This window comes from Helianthus annuus, chromosome 5 (genome assembly GCF_002127325.2).
Source record: "Helianthus annuus cultivar XRQ/B chromosome 5, HanXRQr2.0-SUNRISE, whole genome shotgun sequence".
Classification (NCBI taxonomy): Eukaryota; Viridiplantae; Streptophyta; class Magnoliopsida; order Asterales; family Asteraceae; genus Helianthus; species Helianthus annuus.
Window position 1 is genome coordinate 162,573,218 of NC_035437.2, and position 11,270 is coordinate 162,584,487.

At 40.3% G+C, this 11,270-nt stretch overlaps 1 long non-coding RNA gene across 1 annotated transcript; it reads left to right on the forward strand.

The window, feature by feature from the left end:
- The first annotated feature begins 845 nt into the window (after positions 1-845).
- On the forward strand, positions 846-1,685 carry LOC110939357. The gene is made up of 2 exons (XR_002592195.1): positions 846-930; positions 1,520-1,685. It is a non-coding gene; the product is annotated as an uncharacterized LOC110939357 (long non-coding RNA).
- The last annotated feature ends 9,585 nt before the right edge of the window (positions 1,686-11,270 follow it).

Sequence of the window (11,270 nt, forward strand, 5' to 3'; positions counted from 1 at the left end):
ACCAAAGATCTCGCAAGATGCACCTTGACTGAAATGATTTCACACATCAAAGCATGTGAGCTTGATGACAAGCAACGGGAGAATAATCACAAGTCCAGTTTGTTAGCCGCTGGCATTTCTGTTTCTTCTACCAATCCAAGCAATGACAACACTGCACTGATTTCACAGAATGGATCGAAAAAGGCTACATCTGGGTCAACCACTACTGTGCATTACTCTAGCTCAAGCTCCTCATCGCCTGCAGCAAAAATTGCCACACCTACTTCAGCAAAATCTGAGCTCATCGCCTTCTTTTCTCAGCAATCGAAAGAGAATCTGGAGGTCGCTGCTTCTGTGATAAATTGTTTGAATGCTTTTGTTGCAGGTAAAATACAACCTCCTAGCTGGTCGTTGAATGATCTATTTCAGTATCATCCTGAAGATGTGGAGGAGATGGACATCACCTGGCAAATGGCAATGGCAGCATTCAGAGCACAGAGATTTGCAAATAAGACTGGCAGAAATAGATGGGGATCTGCTTTCTCAAACTCTGCAAATGTTCCAATGAAGTTACGCTGCTACAACTGCCATGAGCAAGGTCATTTGGCAAGAAACTGTCCTAAGCCCAACAACAACAAAGACTTTACTCCTGCGCATCCTGCTCCTCCAAATCCTGAAAGGGCTCTTGTGACGACAAACGACTCTACTGTTGCTGGTGAAGGAACTCAGAGTTCAGCCCTTGTTGTTCAACCAAGTGCAGATTTCAATTGGGATGATGAAATTCAACGTCTGAACATCTCACAACCAGAAAACCAGAGTGCTGCTCAAAACATAGCATTCATGACTTCAGATGAAAAGGACTCTTTGCCAGATGCTGAGCCTCAAGCTGAGAACTTTGCATTCATGACCAAAATCCTGTCAGCTCCTGTTCATGGACTCACTGCTGAAGAGGTACGTTCTATTTTCTGTACTACTGAATGCAAAGAAAGAGTTGAGGCTTATAGAATACATAATGCTGAACTTATTCAAGATTATCAAGATCTTAAGAATAAAAACTTTACTTTGGCCAAAAATGAAAAACTTTACAAAGAAAAAATTGAGGCCCAAAGAAAAGATATAGTTCAGCTAAAAGAAGACCTCAGTGCTAAAAACTGTAATTTCTTAGATGCTCTAGCCACAATTAACGACCTGACCAAAGAATTAGAGGACTTGAAAGTCAAATATCAGATAAATGAAATCAATATCAAAAAATTTGACACCTCTAGTAATTTGGTCAAGAACATTTGTGACATACAACTAGAGTATAAAGAAAAGAAAGGGGCTGGATTGGGATACACAAAAACTCCTCCTCCATATAATCATAACTACACTTATATGCCTTTCACGGAAGAGGAGTTACTCAATGAGGGCAAGATGACTTACGGTCCAAAAACCGATAAGTCATCAATCAACAACAAATCTGTTGATAAACAACCTGGTCATTCAATAAATTTTGTCTCAAAAGGAAATGTTGATCCTAACCAGTCGTTTGCATGTGCAGAAAAAGTTGATGTGAAATGTGAAGAGACACTTGGGGGAGAACAAGTTTTAAATTCTGATTCACAAAAACCTTGTTTTGATGAAAATAATCCTGATCTTATTTTGGGACAAAGTATTTTTAGCATGTTACTTTCTTTAGCTGGTAATGGGCCTGATGTTTTGGGCAAGACTGATGATGTTTGTGTTGAAAATGTGAACATTAATGCTGGTGATGAATTTTCTTCGGTTAATAATTGTGAATGTGATGGTTCTAATATGTCAGATGATAGTGTTGCAGGTGAGGTCCCTCAGGATACATTCAGTGAAACCACTGACACTTCTTCTCAAGAAAATCACGAATGTCCTGATTCTTCTTCTGAATCGGTCTCAGTGGGAGTCCCTAATGTTGAATCTAGTGGGACCCCATTGGAAACCGTTGATACACATGTTGAAGAAGCATGTGTTAGTGAAATTTCAAATGCTTCTGAAATTGAAACTGAATCAAAAATCATCGACATAGAATTAAATGGTAATTTGAACGTAAAATCTTCAACAGATGTTTTGCCAAATAAAACTGATCTCAAATCGTCAGATTTTCAAGGAAAAGGTAATCACAGTAAGAAAGTCGTGTTTGAATCGCAACATACATCACATGCTTGTGAAACGTCAAATCAGGTGAACCCAGATCGCTCTAAACGAAAGCCAGCAAAAATCGCCAAACCTGAAAAGCAAAGCAGGAATAATTTTCAGAAAAACCCGAAACTCCACACATTGAAACGACAAACTTGTTTCAACTGTGGAATTGCGGGACATATTGCACGAAATTGTGTCCATCCCCCAAAGAAGTCATCTGAGCATAAAGACTTCAAAAATCAGAAGGATAGATCAAATCGAACTAGTTGTTCAAAGCCTATGAATGTCACAAAGACGGAGGCAATGAAGAATAACAGTCGAAGGACCAAGCCTTCTGATTTAGACTGGAATGCAGCCAAACGAAGAAATCAACAGAATCAAAAAAATTTTCAAAGACACAACCAAAATGTTTTTGATAATTATTGTTCTAATTGGTCCTATCAACACTGGAGACCAAAGGTAAAGGCTGCCCAGTCGAACATGAATGCCAACTCTTTTGTCAACAAAGATAAATCCAAATTTTTAAATAAAGATAATCTGATTTGGCAAAAAGTAACATACATTGATGCATATGGAAAACCCAGATCCACTATGGGCTGGGTTCCTAAATCTAACTAATCCCGCTACTCGTGCAGGAACAGCTGTGGAGGACTACCGTGCGCCTCTGGTACATGGATAGTGGCTGTTCCAGGCACATGACAGGAGACTTATCCCAACTTGTGAATGTCAAAGAATTTAACGGTGGATATGTCTCATTTGCGGGAGGTGAATCTGGCAGAATCACTTTGAAAGGAACTGTTCAAAACGGTGTTCTCAGCTTTGAAAATGTCAATTATGTTCCAGAACTGAAACACAATCTGTTAAGCATTTCGCAGATTTGTGATAGAGGGAATTCAGTTCATTTTACGAAGAAGGGATGTCATGTTCTGAAGCCTGGGATTGTTATTCCAGAAGACTGGTTCTTGATGACAGCTGAAAGAAAAGGAAACGCTTACGTCATTGATATGAACAAGAAGCCGTGTGAAGAGATCACTTGTTTATTTTCGAAGATTTCAGAGCATGATGGTCTATTGTGGCACCGTCGACTCGGGCACGTAAATATGAAAAATCTGAATCGTCTAGCTAAAGGTCAATTGGTACGAGATCTTCTGATCAAGGATTTCATGTTGGTGGAAAAGTGTGTTGCTTGTGCGAAAGGGAAGGCGCATCGAAAACCTCATAAGTCTAAACCAGTACCCTCGACAAAAGCTGTACTCGAACTACTTCACATGGACCTTTTTGGTCCAGTGAATGTGCTGAGTATCGGGAAGAAAGCTTATTGTCTGGTAATCGTCGATGATTACTCTCGCTACACTTGGGTGTATTTTCTCAGTCACAAAAATGAAACTGCTGCACTGGTGAAACAATTCATTACATTGGCTGAAAATCAAGCGAGTACTAAGGTGAAGGTTATTCGATCAGACAATGGGACAGAATTCAAGAATGCTACTTTGGATACATTCTGCATAGAAAAGGGAATCGATCGACAGTTCAGTGCGCCTCGCACTCCACAACAAAATGGAGTGGCTGAAAGAAGGAATCGTACTCTAATTGAGGCTGCACGTACTATGCTGGCTGATTCAAAGCTTCCTAGCTTCTTTTGGGCTGAAGCTGTTAGCACGGCTTGTTATATCCAGAATCATGCTTTAGTAAATAAACGTCACATGAAAACCCCTTATGAGATTCTGGAAGGACGTAAACCTTCGGTTTCACACTTTCGTATTTTTGGTTGTCCATGTGTATTACTACTAATGGACTCAAATGGAAAGTTTGAAGTCAAAGGTGACGAATGTTACTTTGTTGGATATGCTAAAGGCTCTGCTTATAGGGTATACAACAAAGTAACTAGAAAAGTTGTTGAGTCGTGCAACATCGAATGGCTTGAAGAGAATGCTACGGACGCTAGAGTCGGTCCAGATTGGTTATATGATTATTCTGCTCTGTTTAAATCATTTAATAATTTATCAAGTGATGTTTCAGTTGCAGGTGAGTCTGTTCCCAAACAACCATTGTCATTTGAAGATACAGAAGACGAAGCACAGATGGAAGAACAAGCTGTAAACGCATCAAAAAGCCACACTGTTGACCCTTCGGGGATAGTTTTTACTCCTCACCCTTCACCACAACAGATGTCCCAGCACTCCCCTGAAGGTGCTTCAACAAGTGGTACTTCACCCAGTGTTTCAGGAACTTCACTGTTTCCTGATCCAATTCCTGAGGATTGTACTGTCACTTCTTCTGTAGTTCACACTACAATTGCACCTAATGAGGGGGAGTCTAGCAATACCACCACTGATGAAGAAATTGTACCTGATTTGGCTATACCGACAAGCGTTCAACGCAATCACCCAATCGAAAATGTGATTGGTCCTGTAAATGCAGGAATTTTGACTCGGAGTCAATCAGGAACCATTAACACTTGCTTATATTCTTGTTATCTTTCTCAAATCGAACCTAAAACCATTGATATAGCTTTGCAGGAACCTGGCTGGGTAGATGCTATGCACGAAGAGCTGAACCAGTTTGAAAAACTTGGAGTATGGAAGCTTGTCAAGTTGCCAGCAGGAAAACGCAAACTTGGAACTCGATGGGTATTTCGAAACAAGCAGGATTCTGCAGGTGTCATAGTTAGAAACAAAGCAAGGTTGGTGGTTCAGGGATTCAGGCAAATTGAAGGACTGGATTATGATGAAGTATATGCTCCGGTTGCACGACTTGAAGCCATCCGGATCTTCTTGGCCTACGCGTCATACATGGGATTCACTGTCTATCAGATGGATGTCAAGACTGCGTTTCTCTATGGAGATGTGAAGGAGGAAATTTTTTTCGAGCAGCCGCCAGGGTTTGTGCATCCAGATCATCCTGAGTACGCCTATAAGCTGGACAAGGCGTTGTACGGGTTACATCAGGCTCCTCGAGCTTGGTATGCCACACTGACAGAGCATCTGTTGGCTCATGGGTACACGCGTGGCACCATAGACCAGACTTTGTTTATCAAGAGGGTAGGAAGTGATCAAATCTTGGTTCAAATCTACGTTGATGATATCATTTTTGGATCTACAAGCGAGGATCTTTGCAAGGAATTCGAGAGAGTTATGAAGAAAAAGTTTGAAATGAGTGCTCTGGGGGAGATGACTCTGTTTTTGGGTCTACAAGTCAAACAGAGTTCACAAGGAATTCTGATTCATCAAGGGAAGTATGTGGATGATGTGCTGGCAAAGTTCAAGTTCACGGACGCAAAGCCTGCTGAGACACCTATGGCAGAGAGACCATTATTGACTGAAGATGAAGAAGGAGAGTCTGTAAATCAACGTCAATATAGGTCCATGATCGGGTCATTGATGTATCTCACAGCTAGCCGTCCGGATATCATGTTTGCTGTTTGCAACTGTGCACGCTATCAGGCTAATCCTAAAACTTCTCATCTTATTGCTGTTAAACGGATCTTTCGGTACCTTAAAGGCCGACCTCGGTTTGGCCTGTGGTATCCGAAAGATTCCAATTTTGACTTGTTTGCTTTCTCTGACAGCAATTTTGGAGGTACTGACAGTGACAGGAAATCCACTTCTACGGGATGTCAATTTTTGGGTGATCGGCTCATTTCTTGGCAGTGCAAGAAACAACAAACAGTGGCGATATCCACAGCTGAAGCTGAGTATGTTGCTGCTTCTGCTTCTTGCTCTCAAGTGGTTTGGATGCAACATCAATTGCAGGATTATGGTTTGACTTATCTTAACACTACTATTTACTGCGATAATGATGCTGCAATACAAATTGTTCGAAATCCTGTTTTTCACTCCAAAACCAAGCACATTGATATTAAAGTTCATTTTATTCGGGACTGTTTTGACAGAGGTCTGATTACACTTGAGCAAATCGACACAGATGCAAATGCTGCCGATTTGTTCACCAAACCTGTCAGCAGCTCGAAATTCAGGGTGCTTGTGGATTTTCTAAAAATGATCCGTTTTACTGATTGAGCATGTTTTGTCTTTTCGTAGGTAAATTTGTTCATAAAGTTTTCTATTCTTAGGTAGTTTTTATTTATGCACAAATTTAGGGGGAGAAAAATCGAAAAATACAAAAACATTGAAAAATCGAAAAATACAAAAACATTGAAAAATTGAAAAATACAAAAAGAGTTTCAAAAGGAAGTGTGGCTGGACTGGGAAATGAAATGAATTTTCACTTTATGGTCAAGGGCTGACTCATGTAAGACCAGTATCGAAATAGTTTGACTCTAGTATGATGTGTCGGTAGGCTCTATCCTTAAGATTGGAAACATTAGCTGTTTTTGTCCAGAACTAAATTAGTACATGACCTCAGAAAAGAAAATCACTTGGAATTAGCTCATGTCTATTTGAATGTCTGTATGATTTCCCGATACACACAATTTTGATCTGATTCTGAAATCTTATCTGAAAAAATCGTGTACCTCCTCTGCTGCATCCAGATACATGCTGACCTGGAGGTGCTAGGCAACGACAGCTTCTGCTGCATCCAGATACATGCTGACCTAGCTGTCTGTTGTCGCGCTGTAGATCTAAACACCCGAAAGAGGCCCTCTAGTGCCCAAAAGAAACCCAAATAAACCTATATCAAATTGAGAAAAACTCATTTGATCTGTATATTATATCACCTCTGCTCAAGATCTATTCTGTTCTTTTCTCAATCCACTCCCAGTTAAGATTTCAGAAATCTGGATTGGACTTGTGAAATATGTGGTAGGGAAGATACTTGCATGATAGAGTGTGCTATTTATATTTCCGGGATTTGATTAGTATTTGTTTGGGTGTTCATGGTTAAAATATCAAAACATGATAAAATGAAGTACAGGCAGTTATATGAAAAAGGTCTAGGGAGATGAGTTTAAGAGGACAAACATACTGGCAGTTGTCTAGATCATTCTAGAATAGATCAGTGTTGATAAGTGAAGTCATGCCCGAAACCTTGTGATTTGATCCCTGAGCATCTATGCAAATTTCCTGATTTTATTTTGTAAATAATATTTTATTATTTATTTTTGTTTTAGGTTTTTATTTTTGCAAAATAATGCTCAATGGGTTTAATTGGTTATTATTGGAAAATCAGAATTTTTAATAATTGGGTTTGTTAAAATCACTTTTGAAAAACATTTTCTTGAGCCCAAGTCCATAGGGCCCAAGCCCAACAGACTTGGGCCCATGAGAAACAGTTGAGGTTTAAAAGGACAATTACGAGTCGATTTGTCCATTCACTCGCATCCTTGTTCAAATTCTCTCTCAACATTCCGGCCGCAATCAAGATTCCGACTCAATTCCGGTTGCGACTCGCAATCCAATTAGAACATCATCAGGTAAGATGACGTCATTGTTCAAGTTTTTGCAGGATTCTTAAATTTTGGTTGAAGATTCCGGCGAATATATGAAGATTCCGATGAAGATTTGATGATTCTGATGAAGTTTCCGATGAATTCTTGAAGTTTCCGATGAAGTTTCCAGTCGCAATCAAGAACAACAGGACTCGAAACCAGTGATTACGACTCGCAACCTCTAGATTGCGACTCGTGGTTGCGACTCATTTTGGCTTGTTGCGACTCATGATTGCGACTCGCAATCTTCTGGTTGCGACTCAGTTTTCCTGGTTACGACTCATGGTTTCGACTCGAAACCTTGGGTTGCGACTCGTGGTTTCGAGTGAACAGTGACAGCGTTTGTTTTATTTTAATTTTTATCACTGTTTGTAATTGGAAACTTATATGTTTTGTGTGGTGTGCAGAAAAATGGACTTAAAGTTTATAGCGTCTCACAATCAAGTAGCATATTTGGCACCTCCACCTGTGAAGCACAAGCAGCTGTTCACGTCTTTGATCAAAGGCCTAAGTACATGCCGTATTGCTCACGCTCTTCGTGAAAATCCGGTTGTGTATGAAAGCCTCATTCGAGATTTTTGGAAGACTGCAAAAGTGGAAATCATTGAAGGAAAAGGAGCTATAGCTGCTGAAATCGACGGGACGAAGATTATTGTGACGGAGCAGGTTATCAGGGATGTGTTGAAGTTCAATGATCAGGAAACGGATCCAATCGAGCTTGCTGCTGGAGCGATTGAAGCAATTTTGCCACGACTGAGCTATGAAGGAAAATTTCCTCCCCTGGTTAAGAAGTTTGTTCATCCGTACTGGCGTTTATTATTGCACATGTTCCTGTTGTGCATGACAGAAAACCGCGGGGGAATTGATCAATTAAACACAACACAGACGGCTGCATTGATTTGCGTGATTACAAATGAGCCGTTTAACTATTCAAGATATGTTCTGGAAGCGATGAAGAGAAATGCTATTGGGCTTCGAAAGGATAAGTTTCTTATGTATCCTAGATTTGTGCAAATGATTCTCAATGAGCGTTATCCTGAATTGAAGAGATCTGGTGATACTCTGGAGTTAAAGCCTATGGGCCCTTCGTGTTTTGGTGCTCTCACTACGAAGAAGGGAACAGAGAAAAAGTTTGAAGGTTTGATCGAGTTGGAGAAGTTTGGTCAGTTTGCAGAGACCGAAGACATTGTTGAGAATCCAGTCATGGCACAAGCCGTACCTACACGTGCCATTGTTGCTGAAGAACATGACATTCAAAGGAGAGCTGAAAATGAGCCTGAGCCAGAGCGTATCACTATTAACTCTGACGATGAAGGTGTTGAGATTACGTGTGATTCAGATGATGATAACATAGAACTTCCTCCTGAAGTTAATGCTGATGCTGTTTCTACAGTTAATCCAGTGATTTCTGCTGAGAGTTTGGCAATGCTGATAAAGAAAGTGACTGACACGATGGGAAATCCTCCTCCCAATCTGTCAGTATCTACTGAAGAGCCAGAAGAAAGCCCAAGGGATTCTGATTCTATTCCGTTAAAAAGGAAAAGGAGGGATCCTAGACCCGGAATGTTTATCGAACAAGGAAACGATCAATCCGTGACTGTTTCTGATGATACCGAAGGTTTGTATGACTTCGATTTTGAAAAGTATGTTGACGATGCTACCACCACCACTACAGAGAATATCTTTGAGTCTGGTGTTCATACTCAAGGTGATGATACAGTTGTGACGAATGTTGAAGTTCAAAATGAAGCCGTGCCTAATGTTGAAGCTCATGTAGAAGCTGGGCCCTCTGGAATTGTTAGTGCTGGACCTTCTGATACTATTCATGAAGAACCGAGCAGTTCAAGTGGTAAAAGGCCTTAGAATGCCTTTTGACAGTGATTCTAGTGATGATGATGAGTTTATAAGCATGATGGAAATGAAGAAACGTTTGGTTGTGCTTGAACAAGATTCAATTAATAAAGATGCAAAGATCATTCAGCTTGAAGACACAATTGTGAAGAAAGATCAACAAATTGAGCAACTGCAAGGAGACGTTAGCCTATTGTTCAATATTGTTTATGATCTGCGAGGTAAGCTTGAAAAGAAATTCGGACAAGAGTTTTCTGATCCAACAGATGTCGAAAACAGAAAGAAAGCTTTTGAGAAAGATAATGCTGAAAGGAGTGCTGCTATGGAAAAATACTTTGAAAGAGTTACTGATCCAGAAGCAGAGAAAGCTAAAGCAGAGAGGTTGAAGAAGAAAAGAGAGTTTGTGATTCTGAAGAACAAGAATGCTAATCCAGATGATGAAGATGCACGTGCTACACATCATTTAATGGATGTTGGTGAAACTCTCTACGATAAGAAAGGAAATCGATCTGGTGTAGTCAGCTGGGGTTATGATCATGATCGTAACAGATGGTGGATCAAGAGGAAAGTTGGACCGGTTGAATGGTACAAACATTCAGGGCAATTTCAGTCTTTCACTAAGGTAGATTTGACAGATTTGACAAATAAACCTTATGTGGATGATAAGCCTAATGGTCCTGGTTATGCATTCTTCGAGAGATTGAAAAGGGAAGTTGCAAAAGGTTTTCCCTCGATGCGTACTGCGGATTCTACTGTTAAACCAGCGAAAGGGATCAGGGATCCATATACGAACAAGCGAATGAAGATTGTGCACTGGCCTGCTACTGACAAAGAGAAGACTATTCCGTTGGTGAGAAAGATTCCAAAAGGGGCGCTGAAGACAATGCACTTTTGGGTGTATGATGAACGTCTTGGTCAAGCAGTGATTGTTTGTGATGGTGATGCAAGTTACTGTTTGGGAGATCAGATTGATTTATTGAATCTTGCAGTTGAAGATCTTGAAGTTTTGGCAAGCAACCAAATCAGAGCTACTGAAAAATATGAAGAAATTGCTAAGGGTTGGACATCTGCAGTAGCCTCTGTCATGCATATTCATAAGCAGGGTTTTGGTGGATACAAAGATAATATGAGTGGTGGTCATCGAAGCAGTTGAAGTCAGAAGAACCTGCATGCATAAACCTAGGGGGAGATTGTTGGAACCTGAAGGTTTATTCATGTAGGTTAACAATGGTTAGGGATTGATCATGTAATTAGTTTATTATGTTTTGGGTTTATCATTGTGGTTTGGGCTAGATAGGTGTCGCATGGGCCTAGGTTGTTTTCGGTCCAATGTGTTTAGTATATAAACAACCCTAATCATTAGATTAGGGGTTGTTGATTGCGAGTAGAAGGCAGGCGACACAAAGCATTGGAACCGAGTTCCATCCGAGATCTTGTATCAGTCATTGATTATCTTTGAATGCAAGTTTCGGTTTGTTTCTTATTTATTGCTTATTGTTTGATCTAAATATTAGTTCTTGAATCACCTTGTGTTTGATTTCCGCGCTCTCACAAGGTTTAGATTGATATCATTGAGATCCTCACGGGTTTTACATAACGTTTGATGAGGATGATCGCATTAACATTCAGGATCCTCATCATGATAGTTTAGTTATCACTCTCTTTATCTCTAACCATTTTGTCCGCAGGATCCTTATTGATGGAGGAAGCTCAGTGAACATTATCCAGCTTGATGTTCTGAATAAGATGGGAATCCCAGAATCAGACATCACACCAAGATCCTCCGTGCTTGAAGGATTCAGTGGGGAAACGAAGAAAACTCTGGGGGACATCAAACTCCCAATCTACGTGGAAGGATTACATAATTACCAGAAATTTTGCGTTATTGACTGTTTGTCTT